At 55.3% G+C, this 10,249-nt stretch overlaps 1 long non-coding RNA gene across 1 annotated transcript; it reads left to right on the top strand.

Moving 5' to 3' along the window:
* Positions 1 to 7,863: 7,863 nt before the first annotated feature.
* LOC144613206 (uncharacterized) lies at positions 7,864 to 9,073 on the top strand. Its single transcript, XR_013550588.2, has 2 exons — positions 7,864 to 8,560; positions 8,801 to 9,073. It is a non-coding gene; the product is annotated as an uncharacterized LOC144613206 (long non-coding RNA).
* Positions 9,074 to 10,249: the final 1,176 nt, after the last annotated feature.

Here is a 10,249-nt window from a genome sequence, read left to right as displayed (position 1 = left end):
CGGGGCCAGCGGGGCTCCAGGGTAGCTGCTGGCACCAGGCCTTTGGGCAACTTGACATGCAAGGTTATTGCAGATGGGGAGGGACCACCGAGGCCCCAGGCCTTCTTACCGGGCTCTGGTAAGTTCTCGACTGTGTTTCTTGCCGTCTTTCACAGACACCGTTGCCCCCTTTTGTTTTCAGCCCCTTGGCCCATGCACTTGGAGAAGTTGACGCACCAGGTCCCGGAGCCCGTGTTCCCTAGTCAGGGTTTGTTGTGGCCTGTTCCTTGCTCCTGTCTCCCAGAAGGTCTGCTCCTGGCCATCTGGCTCTGCCTTCTCTGGAAGGGAAGTTCCTGCTCACGAAGGAAAACATTTCTGCATATCTTTCTGACTCTTTTGTTAGCCTGAGACCACAGCCCTTGAAGAAGTTACAGGCCAGGGAACTTGTCACCTTCATCCTTTGTTTTGTTTGTAATCCCAGGTCATCCTGCAGGGATGAGGTAGGCAGGTTCTGCCTTTGGCTAACTGGATGATGTATATGTCCTCTCCTCCCTGAAATAGACCAAATGCAGTGATGGCCCCCTTCCTCATCTTTCCTGTTCCTCTGCTCTGAGATTTTCAGGGCTCCCCACTGTGGGCATAGCATTCTGATTTAAAATATTTATAGTGGGAATGCAAGCTGGTGCAGCCAGTCTGGAAAACAGTATGGAGTTTCCTCAAAAAGCTAAAAATAGAACTACCTTACGACCCAGCAATGGCACTACTAGGCATTGATCCACGGGATACGGGTGTGCTTTTTCGAAGGGACACATGCACCCCCATGTTTACAGCAGCACTATCGACAATAGCCAAAGGATGGAAGGAGCCCAAATGTCCATCAATGGATGAATGGATAAAGAAAATGTGGTATATATATAGAATGGGAGTATTACTCGGCAATCAAAAAGAATGAAATCTTGCCATTTGCAACTACGTGGATGGAACCAGAGGGTATTATGCTAAGTGAAGTTAGTCAGTCAGAGAAAGACAAAAATCATATGACTTCACTCATATGAGGACTTTAAGAGACAACACAGATAAACATAAGGGAAGGGAAGCAAAAAGAATATAAAAACAGGGAGGGGGACAAAACATAAGAGACTCTTAAATATGGAGAACAAACAGAGGGTTGTTGCAGGGGGTGTGGGAGGGGGGGATGGGCTCAATGGGTCAGGGGCATTAAGGAATCTACTCCTGAAATCGTTGTTTCACTATATGCTAACTAATTTGGATGTCAATTTAAAAAAATTAAATTAAAAAATAAAATAAAATATATATAGAATTAAAATCCTTAACAATAACAGGAAAGGGTGAGAAAATACAACATTCTAAGACCTTAACTTTGTGTGGCAGAAATAAAAATCTTACATTATATTAGATGGTAGTAAGTAGAAGATATATATTGTAATATCTAGGACAATTGTGAAAATACAAATAAAAGAATAATTTAGTACCAAGTTTGTACAGGGAAAATAAAATCATAAAGCTATGAACCTAGAAAGAAAACATGAAAACAAAGGTGTGGAAAAGCAACATAAATTAGGTGCAACAAATAGAAAATAAATAGTAAAATTGTAGTTAAAAAGTTCCCAATATATTAATAATTACGGTAAATGTTGAATGGACTAGGGGCGCCTGGGTGGCTCAGTCGGTTGAGCGTCCAACTTCAGCTCAGGCCATGATCTCACGGTTCGTGAGTTCGAGCCCCGCATCGGGCTCTGGGCTGACAGCGTGGAGCCTGCGTGGGATTCTCTCTCTCCCTCTCTCTCTCTGCTCCTCCCCCTCCTCTATCTCAAAATAAATAAACTTTTTAAAAAAAGGAGAAAGAGACAAACCCACAATAATATTAGCAGACGTGGGCACAGTCCTCTCAACAGAAATAGGAAAGCGGGAAGAAGTCTGAACGGCACAACTAGCTTGACCTAATTAACACGGTACCCAACAACGACAGAACGCACCTCTTCAACTGCACATTTAATAAGATGAACCACATAGTGAGCCATCAAGCAAGTGCCAACAAGTGGTAAGGGATTTACATCATTCGCAGGTAAGTATTCTGATCCCCATGAAATTAACCTAGGAATCAATAACAAAAAGCCAACTAGAAAATTCCCATCTCTGCCCCCAAATCTACCGTCAAGTTCTTTGCGACCCAGAGGCAAACTTGAAAGAAGGAAAGGGAGGATTTCTTGAGCCAGAAATAAAGTTAGGAACTGTGAGCCAGAGGGATCGTTGAAGAGCCACCACCACCTAAACCCAGGGAAATGGCAAATGCAAGTATGTGTCCTCAGGGCCCGAGGTTATTTATTTATTTATGAAGATCGAAATGGCTTTATTAAGCGATTCGAGAATCAAGTTGCGTTTCATTTGGCATGTAGAGGGGACCTTTTAAGAACCTCCCTGGTTTTCAAAGCTGGTTAGAGAGGAAATACAGCCCTGACATTAAAAAGACAGAGATGAATTCAGGCTTCAGAACAAAGCCAGGACCCTGGCAGACTGGCCCTTCCTTATAAGAGGAACTAGGAAAACCAGAGATAAATCTCAGGAACAAAGCTTGACTCTGCTCAGAAAAGGTGAAGGTGGGAAAAAAGCTCCCATTCGAAACGGAAACTCCAGATGGAAAGTTTCAATTTATACTTCCCAAAAAAGCAAGGACATCCCCAACCAAAAAGTTATGGCAAAATTTGATTTCAGAAACGTGACCCCTTGGATCAAGGCCACAGCAGAGACGGATGCTTTCCTGGAGACACTTTCCACCCCCAGGGCATGTGAGACACGCCCCCCGCCCCCAGCCCCATAGCAAAAACTGGTAACACCACCTGAAGAAAGACTCAATGATTTTTTTTAAGTCACAAACTACACAAGGAAACGACTCTTGGTGAGGCAAAGTCAGCAGATAAACAAGATTGGAAGCCCCCTGCCCCCGCCCCAGTCCTTGCAATAACAGAACAGTTCAAATGAAATTATAAATCATACTTATACTTATGACTTACGTTTTATAATGTGCGAAACTACAAAGTGTATTTAAATCATATATAAATTTAAGTCACTTATAAATCATATTTAAATAACAGAACAGTTCAGCTGAGATTGTAAATCATATTTAAAGTATGCTTAAAACGATTATGTAAGAAGGAATAAAAACCATATGCAAAGAACAAGATTCTGTGAAAAAATAAGACTTGAAAATGAACCACACTGAAGTCCCCAAACTGAAAGTGATCCCCAAATGTCATTTAAAAACTAAAACCAACAGTTGAGCGAGGAGAATGGGGGTTAGACAAGCAGGAAGGTTTGATGGACGGGGAGATCAACGTAAGGGTATTTCACAGGGTGCAGTGCAGATGTATTCTGGGGGCAGGTAGAACCTGGAAGGGACAAAGGAAGGGCCAGGCTGGAATCAGGAAGGATTCCAGAGAAATGGCAGAGAAGCCAACAATGGGTTTTCCATCTGGGCACTTGCTAGACGTCCTGCCCCGGGCAAGCTCTGGCCCCGGCAACCTGAGCAGACTGTTCTCTGCTCACTTCTCAGAAGAGGCAGGGTTGAGTTCTCTCCTCTGATGCCCAGCCCAGAAGCTCGAATGTTCTAGAAGGAGCAGCCCCCAGCTGGCGAGGGAGAAGTCTTGGAGCTGCCGTGACGTACGAAAGCCCATGAGCCCGAGGAGCCAGAGAAAAGTGTCTCTCAGCAGATGCTAGTAAACTGAGATCACTTCCTGTGATGGTTAGACTGTGTGTCTTTAAATGTCCTGGCAATGGAGGGCACAGGGATTTATCTGGGTTATGATCTGCCCTTCAGGACCCTAGCTCAGCCCGGCCCAGCTGTGCCCAGTGTAACCCAGCCGTTCTCAGTACAGCCCAGCATGCTGAGTCCAGCAAATTCCTTGCTGTTGGAAGGACAGCAAGTGGGGAGGAAATGGGAAGGCACAGGAAGAATGCAAAGGCAAAGGGACAGAGGGGAGGTCAGGTCTGCCCTGTTAAACTGGGTCAAGGAGGATGAGTTCCCGTGGACACATGGAGGTCCCAGACCCCTAGTGTGTCTAAACTAAAGCGGGACAGGTGCTCAGTTAGCACAGGGAGGCTCTGGGAGAGGAGGTGGGGGGAGCCCAGCAGCTCCCTGGACCCACCGAGCTCCTCCTTCCCCATCTGGGAAGGGATGGCTCAGGGACAGGGGGAGCAGAGTCTGCCTCCTGGGACCAAGAGGCCACAGAGGCAAGGCTTAAGGAGGTGGGGTCTGCAGGCAGGCAGGTCTTTTGTGGGGGGGGGGGGGACAGAGAGGAGAGCCCAGCCAGGGGAGGATGCAGGGGAGAAGCGAGAAGGCAGAAGCACAGAGGATGGGCAGGGATGGAGTTCTGTGTGTCTGCGGGCAGAAGCCGCAAGCCCAGGCCCTCCCCATCACCTCCACCCCCACCTCCGAGGCCCGCTGGGGTAGGTGATGGCTCCCTCAGGGCCCTCCTTGGCCACCCACAGGCTGCCTCAGGACTGGGTGCTTGGAAGGATCTGTCGGGGGGGGGGGGGGGTGAGGGCTGGGAAGGGGAGGCATCTCAGGTGAGAGGAGCGAGGTGGGGAGGGGCTGGGGAGGACGTGTCTGGACCACTGCCAGGTACAAAGGGTCTCAGCTCAGCCCATCGGGAGGGCGAGTTCTGGAAGTCCCCCATGGAGTGAAGGGAGCACCTGATGGGGAGTCAGCTCTGCGACTGGCCCTCCCCAAGCCTCCCTTTCCCTGCGGACACTTTGGGCGTGATCATGCCTAAAAGCCTGGAAACCAAGAAGCAGGTGGGATGCACCCCTGGGGGCCCCCAAGACCACCCTTTCTTCCCACACCCGGGTGCCTTCAGAACAATGTTCCTAACTGGCTGAATTGAGACCTTGCGCCCTTCCCCCCTTGGGCGCCCTGTTATTGGGGTTACTCTTGGTTCCCTGGGGCTCCCTGGCCTAGGCGAGAGGTGAGCGGGAAGACAGCAAGCGTCCCGATGGGTGGTGGGCGTCCGCCAGGACAGCCCTCCCAAAGGTTGGCTGAGAAAGGCTTCCTCGCTGCAGTGCCCACGCAGGCCACACGGGGGCAGCGCGGGGCTGCGTTTCCGTGCCTCCCGCTCCCCAGGGCAGCTATCCCAAGAACCCCAGAAGGTTAGGGAGCGGGTTGCCAGTCCCCACCCTCACCCCTGTCTCCACCTCCTCTCCACGCACTGCCTCTGCAAAACGCCTTAGGATGTTAAGTGCCGTGGGGAAAGCGGCAGGTTTCCAAAAGGCAATAAATAAGAGAGGGGCGGATCTGAAAGGGCCCCTGAAATCCTCTAGGCCCCAACGCCTGGTGGGTAGCTAGGGAAAACTGAGGCACAGAGAAGTGAAGTCACTTGCCCAGTATTGTCCAGCTCCAAGGCTTCCGGCTCGTTTTTCTCTCCAGGCACCCACTGCCTCCCTCATTCCACTGCTGGCTATCTGGGGATAGGGCTCCCCAGGCTTCGCTGTGGGCTGACTGGTGCGAATCAACTAGAAAGCCAAGGATGCACTAGATGGGAGCGTGACTAATATGGGGGAGACCTTCTCATGCAGGTCAAGAAGTGGGAGGGTGGGTCGAATCCAGGAGGCCATCATGGAGGAAGAGGCCACACTTGAACTTGGCCTTGGGTCGGAGTAAGATGCTGATTCAGTTGAAGAGCTGGGAGGGGACCCATGGCGGGGGGGTGGGGGGGGGTGGGGGGGTGGGGGTGGGGAGGAACAGCTTGGGCAAAGGCAGGGAGGCAAAAAACGATTGAGCATCGGTGAGATACACGCTCTCAGGGGAAGGAGGAGATCAGAGGCCGGCCAGAGAAGTTTGCCCACATCCTGACGTCCACGCCGGCTGCCGAGGTCTCCGTCTTTAGAACTGGGGGCTGGCTTGGGCTTGGAATTTTCCTGAATTCCATTATGTTGAAAGTACAGAAAATGGCAGTTCTCCAGATTATCTCATTTGGAGGTAGGAGTAAACAAATGGTCTCCATGGCAACGGTGAGATGTCTGGCTGCCCCCCTGAGCTCTGGAGGCCAGCCCTGACCCACCGAGGAAGGCGGCCACTCCCCATTCCTGAGTCATGACTCGAACTCGCAGCGCAAGGAGGAGCTGCGGCCACACGGGGGCCTCTTCTTAACCTCAGAACTGGCTGCTGGGACAGCCCCGGATTCCTGGGCTCTGAGAAAGCCTCAGACAGAAGTGGGAGGACCCCGTGGAGTGGGCAGCCCCACCTGCTCCCCCCCCCCCCTCCGGAAAGACAGGGGCTCTCCCAGAGGCCCAGCAGCATGCCTGGCTTAGCCTCGTCCTGTCCTGTCCGGGTGGATGCAGGTCACAGAAGGGGATGCAGGGAGGTGGGAGCAGCAGGCCACCGTCATGTCTTGACCAGGGAAGAAACGGGCTAAGCAGGTAATCAGGCTAAGCAGGGTTAAGACGGGCTGGTTGGAGCGACTTGGCTGGGCTCAGGCCAGGGGCTGTCCCGGTTGTCTGGCACCTGGACCTGGGGTGACCCATGAAGGAGGTGGTCTGGAGCAGGGGCTTGGATGGGGCTGGCTTGCATATGAAAGGCTCATTCACAAGGGGGATGTTTGCCCTCTCTAGGAGAAAGCTGGCCCCGGGAGGGCCGAAGGACCCCCGAGAAGTCAAAGCATCATGAAATACAGAAATGAAAACCATGATTAATACAGGGCTGGTGGCGAGGAACGGTCGGGATCAGGGGGCAGAGGCAGCAGGATGGGGGCTTCGGGAGGGTAGGGAAGAGGAGAGGAGTGAGAGAGTGGCTTGGGAAGGGGGAGGGAGTGGCTGTTTAGTCAAGGTGGTCCAAGGATGAGACTCCAAGAGAGCACCTGAAAGAGGCAGTGAAGGGGCGGAGGGAACCGCCGTGCAAGAGGCAGAGTGGGAGGGCAGGGGAGGTGGGTTCCAGGGTTGGTGGGACGGGCAGCGGTGATCGGGTGGGAGCTCAAAGATTTCGTCTACATGGGCTGGCTACTGTGACTGAGGTGGGAGCCAGCCGGGGAGGGGGCCAGTGGGGGGAGGGGCCCAGTGGAGGAGAGACCTAGCAGAGGAGAGGCCCAGCAGGAGAGTGACCCTGATGAGGAGGGGCCCAGTGGTGGAAGGACCCTGAGGGGGAGGGGCCCACTGATGGAGGGACCCTGAGGGGGAGGGGCCCAGCGGGGTAGGGCCCAGTAGGGGAGGTCCTAGAGGAGGAGGGGCCCAGCAGGAGAGGGACCCTGAGGGGGAGGGGCCCAGCGGGGTAGGGCCCAGTAAGGGAGGCCCTAGAGGAGGAAGGGCCCAGCAGGAGAGGGACCCTGAGGGGGAGGGGCCCAGGGGAGGAGGGCCCAGTAGGGGAGGTCCTAGAGGAGGAGGGGCCCAGCAGGAGAGGGACCCTGAGGGGGAGGGGCCCAGGGGAGGAGGGACCAGAGGGGGAGGGGCCCAGCGGAGTAGGGCCCAGTAGGGGAGGTCCTAGAGGAGGAGGGGCCCAGCAGGAGAGGGACCCTGAGGGGGCGGGGCCCAGGGGAGGAGGACCCAGAGGGGGAGGGGCCCAGAGGGGGAGGGGCCAGAGGGGGAGGGGCCCAGCGGGGTAGGGCCCAGTAGGCGAGGTCCTAGAGGAGGAGGGGCCCAGCAGGAGAGGGACCCTGAGGGGGCGGGGCCCAGCAGGAGAGGGACCCTGAGGGGGAGGGGCCCAGGGGAGGAGGGACCAGAGGGGGATGGGCCCAGCGGGGTAGGGCCCAGTAGGCGAGGTCCTAGAGGAGGAGGGGCCCAGCAGGAGAGGGACCCTGAGGGGGCGGGGCCCAGGGGGAGGAGGGGCCAGAGGGGGAGGGGCCAGAGGGGGAGGGGCCAGAGGAGGAGGGGCTAGAGGGGGAGGACCCCAGCAGGGGAAGGCCCAGCGGGGCAGGGCCCAGTGGGGCAGGGTCAGACCCCAAGGGCTGGGAGGAGGGGGGGTGCTCAGTTAGTGTGGAGATGTGGTGGCCCCACCTGGACACGCACCAGCCGAGGCCTGGGAGCCATCAGCATAGAGGTGGCGGTGTAGACAGACCATGGACTGGGTAACGCAGTCACAGGAGAGGACAGCTAGCTAAGAGGGCTGAGGACAGAGCGTGTCCCCCTCCTCCCCCCCACCCCACCCCCCCCCCGCCCCCAACATTTCAAGATCAGACAGAAGAGGCAGAGCCAGGAGGGAACTGCTCTGGAGGCCGGGGTCTGGGGTCTGGGGTCTCCCCAGTGAGAGCGTCTCAGGAGGAGGGGAGCAGGGCCTGGAGACAGTTGCCGACGGTCTTTAGGGATGAACGTCCCCAAGGGATTCGCTAGGGCACACTAACTTAGAACCGCTTTCAGTGAAATGTTAGTCACCCCCAAAAAAAGAATTCCATCCTCTCCTAAGCAGACCTGTATCACCAAAAGATGGTGCTGAATTATTATATGTAAAATCCTGTTAGTAAATATTTATGGCAATTTGTGTTCTCTGTTAAACAGGAACCTGCATCATGTCTTCCATTCTACCTCTTGGGCCCGCGATGTCTAACGTATTTATCATCGGCCCCTTTGCACGGGTGAGAAGGTGAAGGAGGCATTCCCGGGTGGGGTGACGGCCGTGAGGCCCCGTGCACCCAAGCGCTTGGCCCGGAGGCTCTGGGGGCACCCTGGCGGGTCTTTGGCATGCTGCCATTGTGCCCACGCCATCTGGGGGAAGCCGGGTCACGAGTTCCAGCTTGGCCTCTCACACACAGGAAATGCAGTGGCCTGGGGAAGGGTGGAGGTCACAGCAGGAAGAGGTCACTGCCCTCAGTTCCTCTCCTAGGTGGCGCCCCATGGCTGTTGCAGTTCTGCATTGCTGGGGTGACGCTCCGATCTGTATCTGTCTGCCGCCCGAGGCCCCGGGTCCAGGCGGCAGGGACCGGGCCTGCTGTCCTGGGAACCTATCTCCAGGCATCCAGTCAGCGCTCTGTAAATACTTGGTGAAAGAAGCCAGTGAAGGAATCGGCGAATGAGCCAATTTGCAGCCCCCACCCCAAAGTCTGGCCCAGTGCCTTGTGCAAAGTAGATGTTCTGAAAACATTTGCTAAAAAATTAAGTGTTGACTCTTTGCACACTTTCTAGCTGAAGTGTGTCCCTTGGGGCCTTTGGGACAGTGGGGCGGGGCCTCGGGGAGGGCAGCCCACTTCTCAGGACGCTGCTGGCCCCTGTAGGCAGCCCCCAAGTCTTCCTCATCCTATAGGCGGGAGGCTTGGACCACTGTGCTGCCAGACCCGCTGGGCAGAACAAAGTCGTGTTTATTTCCTTGTGTTTTCCCTAGCAGCTCCACTCACGGTGCAGAGCCCTTGATGGATGGGGTCTGCAGAAGCAAGCCTATGGCCCAGAAGGCCCAGACCCATCCCTGAGGGTCTTCAAAACGGGAGCTGAGGGGGTAGGAAAGGAGTTTGGAGGCTGCAGGGCTCTGTGGGCGGCAGGGGTTGCAGATGGACACTGGAGCATCACAGTTAAAGGCATTGACTTTGAAGTTAACAGGTGAAAAATCTGAGTCGCCATTCTCCTGTTTCTGGGGACCCGAGTTGTGTGATCTCAGGCAGGTGTGCAGCCTCTGATCCCGTCTGTACTTTTGTAGACCGTTGTCTTAACTCTGACGCTCACTCATGAGGTTCACAGACGTGTGGATGTGGGAAAGGCCAGTGGTGTCCCCAAGATGACGAGGTGGCTGCATCTGCACTGAGGAACCCAGCCCAGCCCGCCTGGAACTTGAACCCAGCACACCTGGCTCCAGCCCCAGGGCTTGCCCTCCATCCCTTCCATCCCTCTTGGCGGGGCCGTTTGGGGGAGTGCAAGGCAGATCATCCGTTTTGGTGGAAGAATGGTGAAGAATGGCTCAAGACTTGGGGGCGGGGAGCTGGACACTTTCCCACCTCGACTTCCTGGGCCCGGCCTTTCTCTGCGCCACTGGGTCCCCGCCGTAATCTCACCGCGTGGCTTGGGAAAACCATGAAACTCGGCGGGGGCGGGGGCCGGATTCAGCCTTGAAACAGATCTACCTGCTTCTAGATCCCACCTTGAAGGGGCCTTTCAGAGCAGGCAGAGCACGGATGCAAGCCACAAAGCCTCATGCCCAGCGGCCTCCCTGCTACCCCCAAGCTGTGCCGCAAGTAAGGGGCCCTCACGGTGGGGCAGGGGGCCCCCTTCGTATTCTCCTCCGCACCCCACCCACAGGGCGGCCAGCAAACGCTGCCCAGCATGGAGTGGACCAGTCTGGCTCCTT

Source organism: Panthera onca, chromosome D2, assembly GCF_046562875.1.
Source record: "Panthera onca isolate mPanOnc1 chromosome D2, mPanOnc1 haplotype 2, whole genome shotgun sequence".
Lineage (NCBI taxonomy): Eukaryota > Metazoa > Chordata > Mammalia > Carnivora > Felidae > Panthera > Panthera onca.
Note: the sequence above shows the minus strand (reverse complement) of the source record. Positions and strands in the feature narration are given on the sequence as shown.